The sequence below is a fragment of the Halichoerus grypus genome, chromosome 5 (assembly GCF_964656455.1).
Source record: "Halichoerus grypus chromosome 5, mHalGry1.hap1.1, whole genome shotgun sequence".
NCBI classification, from domain to species: domain Eukaryota; kingdom Metazoa; phylum Chordata; class Mammalia; order Carnivora; family Phocidae; genus Halichoerus; species Halichoerus grypus.
The window spans coordinates 155,792,328-155,804,944 of record NC_135716.1 but is presented as its reverse complement, the minus strand read 5'-3'; the positions used below and the strand labels follow the sequence as shown (position 1 = coordinate 155,804,944).

General features: G+C 53.2%; 1 protein-coding gene across 14 annotated transcripts in view; it reads right to left on the bottom strand.

Annotated features, from left to right (window-relative positions):
• Positions 1-12,617, bottom strand: part of HIVEP3 (HIVEP zinc finger 3) — a 448,346-nt gene that overhangs the window by 80,449 nt on the left and 355,280 nt on the right. For 12 of the 14 annotated variants that reach the window (XM_078073303.1, XM_078073297.1, XM_078073305.1 and 9 more), the window contains one exon: positions 10,504-10,701. The exons of the other annotated variants lie outside the window; for them this stretch is intronic. The gene's annotated coding sequence lies outside the window, so the exon portion shown is untranslated. The remainder of the gene's footprint in view (positions 1-10,503; positions 10,702-12,617) is intronic. 14 annotated transcript variants of the gene reach the window in all.

Here is a 12,617-nt window from a genome sequence, read left to right as displayed (position 1 = left end):
GGGGGGTGAATCTGAGCACGACTGAGGCCTACCAGGGCAAAGGGGGCATCTCGAAGCTGGTCATGGCATCATTGGCGTAGCTCACACAAACCGAAGCGATCTGAGAAGATCACGGGCCATGGTTTGGATAGAACACCTTCAAACTTCCCTACTGTTCAGTTTTCATATTTTTTTCCAATTTTTTTTTTTTTGCCACCAGAATTTTATAATAAACATCCTCTGTACACACATCTTTGCAGACTGGTGCTATTGTTCCATAGGCCAGGTTCCCAGAAATGGGGCCACGGGTCGAAGGGTATGTGTGTTTTGTGTGGGAATAGCTATGGGGACTATTGTTTGCAGCATCTTCCTAAGAATGAGCCATGCGATTTTCACTCACTGGTTTTGATTCTGTCCTGAAGACACACCTCCAACCCCTCGTCTACAGGACAATCCCCTGGATGGTTGAGGACAGTCTTCTCTTCCTTAGTTTCCTCAAATGTCCCTCTGATAATGGGGTTACATGTCCCCTGTGGCTGATCCCTCTGGGGTGAGCTCCTCCCCATTGAAAGACAGGCGGAGAGGGACAGAAGCTTTTCTGATCCGAGTAGGTAGGGTTCTGAGTCCTTCTCTTCAGCTCCCCCCAAGCCACAACAGGCCTTCCTGAGAAAAAGACCCACCAGCCAAATCCTACCCCCACGTAAGAAAATGGAGCTCATTCTTCAATTAGGGAAAATGCCAATGACTTTGGAGCTGGACAGACCTTCAAGCATCTTGGAGCTCAATGCCTTATTTTACAAATGAGCCCTGGAGGGCAATGACCAGCCCAGGTTCACACGTGGGGTGTGGGAGCTGGGAGCCGGGTCACCGGGGGGTGCTTGGCTCCAGCTCTCTCTGCCTGCTGGTCCCTAGGAACCGTTTTACTAGAAAGGCACAGTGTAAATATTTTGCTAAGGAGCCAAGAGAGGAAACTTACCCAGGCTGAGCAGCCCTGTGCTGGGCGCTGGCCACGGACACAATGCTCAATGAGGGCCATTATCTGGGAAGGGAGGGCTGTTTGTTCAGCTTCGGGACGGTGCCAGAGCCCGGAGCCACCAGGCTTGCCACTCTGGCTGCCACACACAGAAGAGTCTCCTTGCACTCAGCAGACTCTCTGGTTATGCAATGCTGGGCCAGAAGGTTAACTCTCCCCAGACGGGAGCCAAGCCTTGCTCCTTCCTGCCTGAGAGTGTCCATCTGAAAATGTTCAAAATTCAGGGCCTCCATCTTTGCAGAAAACATGCTCAGGCTCTGAAACGGCTGGTTTATTCCAAAGGGTGTAGTGAGTCCATCCGGCACATTCCTACCAAGGCCCTGGGCCCGAGCCACGGTGACTGCCCACTGCTTCCCAGGCATCGCTCACGGGCCTCCCGGCCTGCTTCCCAGGAGTCAGTGCTCCTGCCGACTCAGGCCTGGCACGCTCCTCCAGCCCCTCCACCTCTGTCAGTGGTGCTGGTCGAGCGCCCCTCTTTCTTAAACATGAGGGCTACCACCCCGCATTCACAAAGCCTCCCCCAACCACCCAGCCATCAGTCCTGGAGCTCAAGGAGTGAGTTTTCAAAACAAAAGAGATCTTGGATGTAATCTCTCCAACTGCTCCATTTTCCAGACGAGGAAACTGAGGCTGGGGGGGGAGGGGCGTTGACTAGTCTGAGAGCAGACTGGGTCAGTGCGACTGTCAGCAGGGCTCTCTTCCCCTAGACTCTCGCACACCTCACATCCCAGACACTTCCCAGAACCCGACCACTTCCCACCGTCTCCACAGCCACCAGCCTGGTTGGCAACACCATCACCTCCTGGTGATGACATTAGCCTCCCAGCTGGTCTCCCGTCCTGCCCTGGCCTCCTGCAGTGCTGTCTCCACACACAGCGAGGGTGAGCCTTTCAGAACATGCAGCAGACCTCCAAGGACTTCTCAGTTATCTGCCCACCTCCTGTCCATCCCCTCTCCAGCCTCCTCTCCTCCTAGGCCTCCACCCCCACCCCTCCAGCCACACGGGCCCCCTCAGGGTGCCCCCACGTGATCACACCTCTGCCTCAACACTTTTCCCCAGAGAGCACAGTGCTCACTCCCTCAGCCCTCAGGTCTTCGCTCAAATGCCACCCTCCGAGGCCCACCCTGACTGCCTGGTTCCTTTTCTTTCCTGGCTCACCTCGCCACACATTAGGTACTTCACAGGAGTACAAGATAACACCTGCCTATTTATTTTACAGATAATATAAAATATACAGTATGTGGCAAGGGGACAAAATGGGTGTCTATTTCCCCTACCACAGTGGAACTCCAAGAGGTAGGAATCTGCATCTTGTCACCTAGAATGGTATGTGGCACCTTCTGGTTAGGCATGGCTGGTTTTAAGGAGGATCCATCTGAGGATGGATGACGGTGATGGCGGTCCTCGTGTTGCTGTGCCAGAGCCCACGTGAGTCAGGAGTAGGGGGAGGGGACGAGTTTGGTGGCACAGGCAGGGTCAATGGAAGGAGAGGCTCTGAAGGCTCCAGGGAGGCCAGCTGAGAGGCTCTATGCTTAGGACCTGATGGGGGGTGGGGGGACGCCAGACCCGGGCGTCAGGGCCTCCTCAGCCCGGCCCAGGCAGGGCTGCTGCAGAAAAGCCGATTCCCAGAGGCAGCCACAGAGAGGTGCCACTGAGGCACGGCCGGCCCCGCCCTGCTCTCAGGTACCTTGAATCTACAAGTCCCCAAACCTCTCTAGCACTTTAAAAGCTCTCCAGTGGGAGACTCACAGGGCCCGCCGGCCTTGGGGCCCTCCGCTGAGCTCCTCTGCACAGAGCTTTATTCCCGCGGATAAATATCTGCGGAGTGAATCAAGAGAGAGGCGGAAGGGAAGGGGCAGGAGCTAAGATAGACCCAGGAGAGGAGGCAAAGGCTGGGAGCCACAGAGCGATCCCAAGGAAGCCCGCCCGCCAGAACCCGGGCAGAGACAGAATGGCTCGTCCCGACAGGTGGCACAGGCGGGTCCAGCTCGCACGGGCTCTCCCCCACCTGCAGTGACGCTGGGCGGAAGCACAAATCTCCGGCAAACAGAAACTCGTGATTTCGGTTTTATTTTGATTGACATTTTTATTTACCCATGGCACAGTTTCTTTGAGGTTGGCTGGTTTTATTCTAAAGAGGGGCCCAAACCATGTTCCCGGGTGACTGGCTGCGGACACCTCTCTTCCCAGTGGGTCCCAGACCGTCCTGACTCCGCTCTCCGCACATTTGTCGGACTCTTACACCAGAGCCTTTTCTTCTAGGGGCGTGTGTGCATCCCTCAGGCTCCGGTCCTTAATCCCCTGCATGTCTCTCTCGCGTTTCTCACCCCATTTGATGAGCAGCTCCCACAGCTGCACACATCACCTGTCCGGCCCCGGAACACCCCAGGCCCGTGTCTCCAGTGGCGACGGCTCGGCTTGGACAACCGCTGGCCTCTCGAATTCCATATGCTTAAGCACCCACCTCATCGCTTCCCCTCTCCCTCTGGGGGAGCCATTCTCCTACACTCCCAGGCTTGCAGTCTCAAAAGCACCCCACAACCCCACTCTTCTGCCCCCATACCACCCATTCATCCATTCCTAGCCGTTCCCTCATTGGTTCAACACTTACTGAGCAAGCGCCCTGTGTGACAGGCTGTGATGGGGTCTGGGGACATTCACCATGCCTGTCCCTCCGCCCTCAGTGGAACCTCCAGGACCACCCCAGGCCCTGAAATTGTGAGAGGAAGCCAGTCCCACATTTGCAAGTAAGTCACAGAGTGATCTTGGGCAAGTCACTTGCCATGTCTGAGCTTTGGTGTCCTTCTCTGCTCTCAGGAAAGATTATCCATTCCTGCTTCTCTTCCCCCCGCCCCCCGGCCTGGCGGTGACACCCACAGGTGATGTCCATCTAAAGAATGCTTATGATCATCACCTTCAACCATACTGCAGCCTTCTTCTTCCTACAGACCATGGCCTTATCCCCCCTCCCTGCCTCCTGAGATTGGGCCATAGAATCTGCATTTTAGAGAAACATTCCAGGCGATTCTGTTGTAGGGAGATGGTTTGTGAACCACACTTGGAGAAATTCTGGCTCACGAGATAAAGTTCAGACTCCCTCTCCATCCCCCCAGTCCCTGAGCAGACCCCACCCTGCTTTCCAGGCACAGGTCCCAGTCTCTCGCAGGAGGGCCCTTCACCGTCACCAGGCTGGTCCGTCTGCTCACCAGCCTGAACCCAGAACTCTTCTCTTGCCATTTCCCCAGCACAGAAAGCCTTCCCGAGCTCCCTCTCTCTGCAAGTCTCCTTCCCACCCTTCGAGGTCCAACTTAAATGACTTCTCCTTCCTCCATAAAGGTCAGAAACACCTTGTCGTGGGTACCCCAGTGGGCACATTCCCTGTCATTTCCCTGCCCCTCCTGGGTTGCTGGCTGGCTTCTCACCAGCTCACATCCGAGCTTCCTATCCAGACTGTAAGCTCCCTGAGGGCAACCGTCCATCCTACAGATCTTTGTGTTCAACAACAATGCTTGCTGAGCATCTATAAACACTTAAACACACACACAAGGGCACACAAACATCCCTGCATGAGGGACGCCCCCTGTAAAGCAAAAACAGAGGGTAATTGCATACCTACCCAGAGTAGAAATACAGAGAGGGTATCGCAGGGTCCCAGAGCAAAGGTTCCTGATGTCATGGGGGAGGCGATGGGGGGGGGGCGGGCAGAGAAGGAGAATCCAGAAGGAAAGCACTCAGGGTAAAGGATTAAAGTGTGAGGAGTCCCTTCTGCACCGAGTTGGGGAGGAGGAGGGAGAGGGATGGAGAACGGGAATGGGCTGGGCTGGGGAAGCTGAGCCGAGGAGCCGGGCTCATCCTGTGGGTCAAGGGTTGGCAGATCCAGCCCGCTGCCTGTTCTTGTACATCAAGTTTCACAGCCACGCCCATTCCTTTACACACTGTCCATGGCTGCTTGCACGCAGCACACTAGAGGGAAGCAGGTGCAAGAGAGGCCGTGTGGCTCGCAAAGCTTAAAATAGTTACTATCTGGCCATTTCGAAAAAAAGTGTTGCTGCTCCCTGCCACGCATGTGGGAAAGGACTGGTGGATTTTAAGCAGGGGACAGCACGGTCAGATTTTTATCTTCCTATCCCTCTGGGACAATGGAGGGAGGGGCTGGGGCAGACAAGCTGGCAGGAAGGGAAGGCGGTTGGGAGGTTAGTGTAACTGTCCAGGTGGGGGGTGGATATGATACCACTGCTATTGTTTATCAAGAGATTTATTAAAAGTCGCCTGTGCCTGCACTGGGCTAAGCCCTTTACACGTATTCCCTCGTCTGCTCTGCACAGCAACTGCAGTTTGTGTTGTTCTCCCTGTCTCGCGGATAAGGCACAGAGAAGTGAAGCAACTTGCCCAAGGTCACACAGCTGGTAGGCAGCAGAGCCAGAACGCAAACCCAGTGCCAAACTCAAGGGGGCCGTCAGTGCCAAGCTCAAGCATGTTTGCTGGTTGACAGATCCCTTTGAGCTTTCCTGAGAATTCACAGAACACAAACCCTCTACAGGAGAAAATCTTCCCTGAGTCGAGTCAGGCAGGAAGTGGGAGGCAGGAGTGTGGCTATTTTGGAAAAGCGACACGAAAAACCACGAAACTTCCTACCTGTCCCGTTTTGCTCCCATCTGTCCTTGGAAACAAGGCTGCCCCTCTCTTAGATAAAAAGGTGTTTCTCCCTACACGGTGGCTCTGCCGCTGGTGGTGGGAGAGAGCCCTAAGCTTAGCACACGTTCGCTATTTTTAAAGGACTATATAAACAAACAGGGCTATGTAAATAAGAAAAAAAAATGAGGTCATCCTTTTAAAATCTAAAAATGTTCTTTTTCGATGGGGTGAGCAGCAAAACCTCAGAAAGAAAGAACTGGTGCTTTTTTATCCCTGAGAGGCCTTTTCCAGCCCATAGTCTCCCGAAGACACGGGGCCGGCCCCTCTCTTCCCGGCACCCACTAGGGAAGGCAGGCAGCCTGGGAGCCAGGACTCCTGGGTTATATTCCTGACTCTGCGGGCCTCGAATGCCCAAAGCTACTGCCCAACCCAAGCCACCACCTGTCTGGGACATTGGTCCCCATCCAGGTCACGCTTGGCATGCTGAGCCGGCTGTCCCCTCTGCCGTCCTGCTCCCTCTCCCCTGGCCCACACCTGGATCTGCCAAGTGGCTGCAGGGGTCTCTACCAGCTGCTTAGAAGCCATGTGTGTGTATTCCCTCCATATCCCCCGGCTCCCATGGCTCGCATTTCTCTGCACATCATCTACTCTCCCCACCTTCTTCCAGACCTCTTCTCCCAAGCTGATGGCTGGAAGTCATTAGGGCAGCCCTGGGAGAAGTGTTTAGGTCATCAACAATCGTCAGGAGACACCCCCGTGTTGGCAGCAGCCCAGGAGGCTTCACTGTTTCCCAAGAACTTCTTCCAGCACTGAGCTGCCCCCCCGCCCTGTGACCGTCTCCCGCCGTCAACAGCATGACCCCGCGCCCCCGCCTTCCACACCTTCCCCCTCTGCCTCTCAGCCCCAGCATCCTTGGCTCTGTAAAGCACAGAAATGAGAACCACCAGTATCTGCTGAAGGGGTGTCTTTCCAATGGGGTTCCATGAGGTGTTTCAGAGGTTCTTCAAATGTCACTCGAGAATTTTATTTCAAAACTATAGTATGACTCCTCCTACATAAAACTGCCATGGAAAATGGGTCTGCACATTCAAACGTGTTCTATGGCACATCGCAGTAACACGCCAAGTACACACAGTAGGGGTGGCCGGCTTAACTTGGTTTGTGCAGAACTCAGACAAAAGCCTGGGTAGATCTTGAACTTTGGTATTAAAATATGTCTTCAACTAGAAAGACTGGAGCTCTTTACTGGGCATCTTTATGTTGCTGCTTCTTAAATTCGGGACTATACACGTTCACATGAAACCACACAAACAAGTACGCTCTCAAACTTTCCGTGATATGAGAATACGGTATGTGGATTATCACAAAAACGTCATCACTGATTGTGGGCTTCCTGTCTGAGTGTTGTAATAAGAAGGGATTCAAGCAGTCACTTGATAGTGTCAGTGATACAAACCAGAATTCCCTTCTGCTCCTTCCCCAGTGTCCACATAACATCGCACTGAAGATCATCCTGGGCTGAAGATAAGCTGTTAGAAGTCTGGTACCATTCACATCATCGTATAGATGTGATTGAGAATATTCTTAATACTGTGCAACCAAGCCAAACAAAACAGAAGTAAGAAAGCATGTTAGATGTTATAGTTGGTAAGCGATAAAATGATTATCTAGAAGAGAGGCCAGCAAAATTCTATAGAGGACCAAAGAGTAATACCTTTGACTTTGCGGGAGAGGAAGTCTGTCACCATTACTGATCTCTGCCATCAGAGCAGGAGAGCAGCCAGAAATAATGTGGAAATAAATGGCATGATTTTGTCCCAATAAAATTTTACACACAGAACTCAGGCAACAGCCTGGATTAGGCCCACAGGCAGGAGTTTGTCAATCCCTGATCTAGACTCTGAGATTTCAGTGTTTATTGATGGGCTTTCATTATAAATAGACGTCAACATTTTGAATTTAAATGATAAATGTATATTAATAAACAACCACTTGAATCTGTTTTATATTATTGGCATTCCATGGAGGATTTGACTTTTAACAATGGCTTCTAAGACCACAGAAGTTGGCAAACTACTAGCAGAGAGCTTAGCTGCTGAGAAAATGCTTTACAGCCTGTTTTCAAATTAGGTTCATCTTGACTTACTCAGAAATCAGGTGTAGTCTGGAGAGAGCCCCGGTCCAGGGCCCTAGTAAAGTGGGAGGCATGACTCCGCATCTCCCTGCCCTCGAATAATCTCAAACATAGCCGTTCCCAAGCTCACATGTGTGAATGGGCCTCCGCAGCACAGGGGAGTCAGCAATGCCCCCGAAGGCCGGCATGCAGCTGGCTCCTACCTGGCACACCCACCTGCCCAGGCCTGAGCCCTCTACCGTCCTCAGGTGTGATCTATTCCAGCCCCCTCCATGGCGGCTGGGGGAGGCTCTGCCAGCCGCGGGTCCATGAGCACCTGGACGCTCCAGAAGCCCTGAGTCAGCACCCCATTAATCACAGAGGCTTTTATTCCCCAGGGAGAGCACAGGAAGGGGCGGGGACCAGATTTCTTGCTGGAACTGACGGGGCTCATTTCCCTCTAGACCAGTCCCATCCTTTAGCGAGTCTCCCACGCAGCTAGCACAGCCCACATGGACAAAAGGAGAATTTAGCAGTGAAGTAGGGGAGGTCAAATGCCAGGTCTGGGGAGGATCCCCCCACCCCACCCCCGCCCACACCCCCCCGTACTCCCTTGACGGTCCTCCCATATCTCTTCTTGCATCCCTCAGAGGTTTCTGTTTCCAGCCAGGTTCAAGTATTTCCTGCACACCTAGCTCAATAAACCCAGTGCCCTGAGACCACTGGCAGAGGAGACCCACAAAGACTGTGACATATGCAGAAGGAAACAGCTGCTCAACTGAGGCGTGAGATATCCCGGGTACCAAGGAAGGGGACCCATTCCTTATGGTGCTACTAATTCCTATTAAAATGTAGACACTCCTGGGAAAGGGTCATTCTTGAAGCTGTTATTGCTTTTCTTCAGGAAGCACCTTGGTGGAGAAGATAGTGCTGGGTCTTTTGTGGCCCGAGGCTAGGCTCCTTCTCGCGGTGTGACCAGCTTTAAATCACTGAACCTCTCTGTGCTCGGTTTCCTTATCTCTGCAAGAAGGACGCCAGAACCAAGATTCCCTTGGGTCTGAGTGGTACTCAGGCTCGTCTATAAAGTGCCAGGCCCCATACGCAGTGTTGGTCGCTTTACTTCCCTCTGGCCCTTGGGGACCAGATGGCCGAGCGTGGCTCACTTGTCACGGCGCAGCAGCCAGGAGGGCAGAGAGCTGGCCGACCCGCCTGCAGGAGTCAGAAGGGCTGCCTCCCACTTGGGGAGCCCCTGCTATGTGTCCAGCACCATTCTAGGGGCCTTCCCTGTAGCTGCACAGCAACCTGTGTGGCAGGCACCAGCCCTTTCTCATTTACAAGCGAGAAAGATGAGGCGAGGTGACCAAGCAACTTGCCTCCTAGACAGCAAATGCCTCACGAAACCAGTAAGTGCCGGAGCTGGGATTTGAACTCAGGAAGATCCAGCATCTCCACTATTAAGCACCCCATCAAACCTCTCCTCTCAGAGGGAGGCACAGATGCTCAGTCCTTCTTCCTCAGAGTCCAGGGGTGCTTCCTCCACCTCGGCTGGAAAGCCCTGGTCATGGCCTGGGTCTAGTGGACCCATGTGGTGCGTCTGAGCTGTGGGCAGAGGCCTGGGCCCAGCCACCCCGTGGTTCAGGCAGTTACAGTGATGCCATCTTAGAGGGATGCCTGAGGCCCTGCCCTCCTCTCTGTAAGCAAGAAGGCACGTGGAGGAAGGGGATGAGGCAGCGTTCATGGCACCCAGGCTGCCAAGCCCCCTGGGGACTCATAGCCAAGCGCAAAGACCCAAACACAGGGTGAGCATCACCAGAGCTCCAAGAAAGAGGCCCTGGAGCCCCCAAACATTGGCTGCATCTGAATCAAAATACAGATTCCTGTAGCCCCAATCCCGAGAGTCTCGTTCAGAGAACATGGGTGGGCCGGGGAATCTACCCCCTGCAACCTACTTAGGTGATTCTGATATACCCCAAAGCCAGACAAAACATCCAAAGACACATTCCCAGCCCAAAGAGCTCTAAGCCCACACAGCTAACCTGAACCACCACCTGAACCTAACCTGGAACCACAACACATACCTGAAGAGCCAACTACATAGACACATAGACAACTACCGATGCAAGGGCCCCTCCCCAGGCACATTCAGTCAGCATCTCTGGAGGTTGGGGCACTGTTACTGGAATTTTTAAAACTTTCTGGAAGATTCTAACGTGTAGCCAGGCCTGAGAACCCGACATCCTTCCAATTCCTCACCACAGGGAGGGTCCTGAAGAGATGCAGCTCAGTCTTCAACACCCACTATGCTCCTCTGAGTAGGGAGGGGGTGGCCAGGGGGCTCCTCAGGCCAGAGCCATCAGAGGGGCAGGCGGAGAGGGGGGCAGAGAAGACGGTGGCCCTCTGGAATGTGGGCTGGCGTGTGGGGAGGGCTGTGATATCTTGAGAAGAGGTGTTGCCAGGGACAGAAGGGAAACTGAGGAACTAGGAAGACAACTGGGGGAGATGAGGTGGGGCAGGGAAAAATCCTGGCCCTCAAGGTCTCTACTCCTGGCCAAGGAAGTCCTGAGGATTTCCCATTTCCACAGAGGCTCAAGGAAGATAATAATAATAATAATAATAGTAATAATAATAATAATAATTTGAAAGAGGAATATGTGGGAAAGAGGAAGAACACCACCAAGCTCATGCAAAAAAGACCAAAATGGTGCCCCCAGCAAGCATATTCAATGACAGCCCATTTCTTACCTGTGCTGAAGGCACCACTTTCGATGACCAAAACTAAAACACTGTTCTCTTTGGAAACCAGCGTTCATGTCCACTTCCGCTGCGTGGCCTTCCTCTCATGCTCTGCTCTGCCCTCTGGAAGGGAGAGCTGGCCTGGCCAGTATCTCTTGAGGCTCCGCCATGAACTAGTTAGAGGCTGCCAGGTTGGGGCCTCGAATCCTGCAGGGGATGGTTGAAAAGTATGGTCAAAGAGTTTGCTTGGTCAACTTCCTCAGACACAGAACAATCTCTGCCTGGTTCCAGGAGGCCTAGGCCCCCACAGCTCCTCCCAAGCTGCTTATCCTGGGCTAGATCCCCACATCTCCTGGGGAGACAGCATGGCGAGGTGGCCCTGGTGCCCTCTTGTATCTTGCACATGGCACCTAACTTCTCAGAGCCCCTATTTCTCCACCAGTAAGTAGGCAGAATTCCAAGATGGCCCTCAAGGTTTCCCGTCCCCCTGGTGCATGCATGCTGCATAATCCCCAGGACCGTGAATATGGTGCACTTTACTCTCGTGATTAGGTTCTATTACAGGGCATGGCTGATCTCAAAACAGATGGTTCCATGGGCTCGACCTAACCAAAAAAGTCCTTTAACAGCAGAATTTTCTCTGGTTGGTAGCAGAAGAGAAAGTCAGGGAGATTAGATCAGGAGGATTTGACTTGTAAGTTTGCTGCCTTGAAGATGGAAGGGCATGTGGAAGGGACTGGGGTCCACCTTTCGGGGTTGAGAGCAGCCCCCTGCTGACAACCAGCAAGAAAACAGGACCTGAGTCCTACCTGGAATCCTGGATTGTACCTGGATTCCCACAACAAGTGAATGAGCCTGGGAAAGCAGAACCTTCCCCAGAACCTCAGGATGAGAGCTCAGCCCACAGGCCCCTTGATTTCATCCCTGAGCAGAGAATCCAGCCTCTCTGTACCAGGCTTCCCACCTCTAGAACCGTGAGCTAAGAAATGAGTGCCACTCAGTTTGAGATGCTTTGTTATACAGCGAGGGAAAACCAATACCACCAGCACAAGTGATTTATATTCAGGCCTGGGCGAAAATTAAATCCAACAAGTAGACCCAAGAGCACACTGTACTCCCCAAAATCACTAAACAGCGCATTCAAGGCCAAAGGCGGTCTGGCTTAGGGCAGGGGCTCAACCACGATTACCACTCAGTGGATGAATGAGCGAGCACCAGTTTTTATTAGTCAACTTGCTAAGAATGGCAAGTGCCTCCCAGGGTTCTCATGATTCGGCGTTCATGGTCCCACAGCGTGCCCAGTGATCTAGGTCTGGAGTAACCTGCACACGAGCCTGGGGCACTGTCCCCTTCCTTCTCTGGGGCACTGTGCTTTTTACTAGCACAGCCTTGGAAGAATTAGTCTTCTGGCAACCACATCCCACTGCGGATTCCTCCAGAGCGTGCATGTAGCCAAAGCCACCGTGCTGTCCCCTCGCCGCTGTACCTGCTGCTCTAGAATCCAGCCAGCCCCGCCCCCCACCCCAGGGCAGCATCACATGACCACACAGGGCCTCCGTCTATCATCTCCCGATTCTGTCGTCCAAAGCATCTAAATTTTTCACCACTCCTTGGTGTTCATCAGCCCCATCACCACTCCTTGGTGTTCATCAACCACCCCCTCTGATAGATCTCAATTATTAATACAAACAGCTGTGCTCCATCCCTCCCCGTGTGGAAGCACTCATTTCTTAAAACATGCTATCCTCTGAACACAGGCCACAATTCCCCAACTCTGAGCCTTGGCTACTGCTACTGCCCTCCCCCTCACAACCATGCCTACTGGGCCAACTCCTGCCCGTCTTTCCTCAAAAGTCTCAGCCAGCCCCCTGACAACTGGACGTAAGTCCTGCCTCCCCACAATACAGAGCACATTTGTGGTGCCTCTTAAGATAAATAACAATGCCTGCTATGCACAGAGACTCTGGGAGTCTGGCAAGCCCTGTGACTGCACACACCTCGGCGGGCTCAGTCCAAGCCACTCCCCACCCCTGGAGACTGGGACAGGGTCTCACGCACCGTTGGTGTAGAACAATTCTCTTTAGAACCTAACTGGGTGGCTCATTCATTGAACAGATAACGCA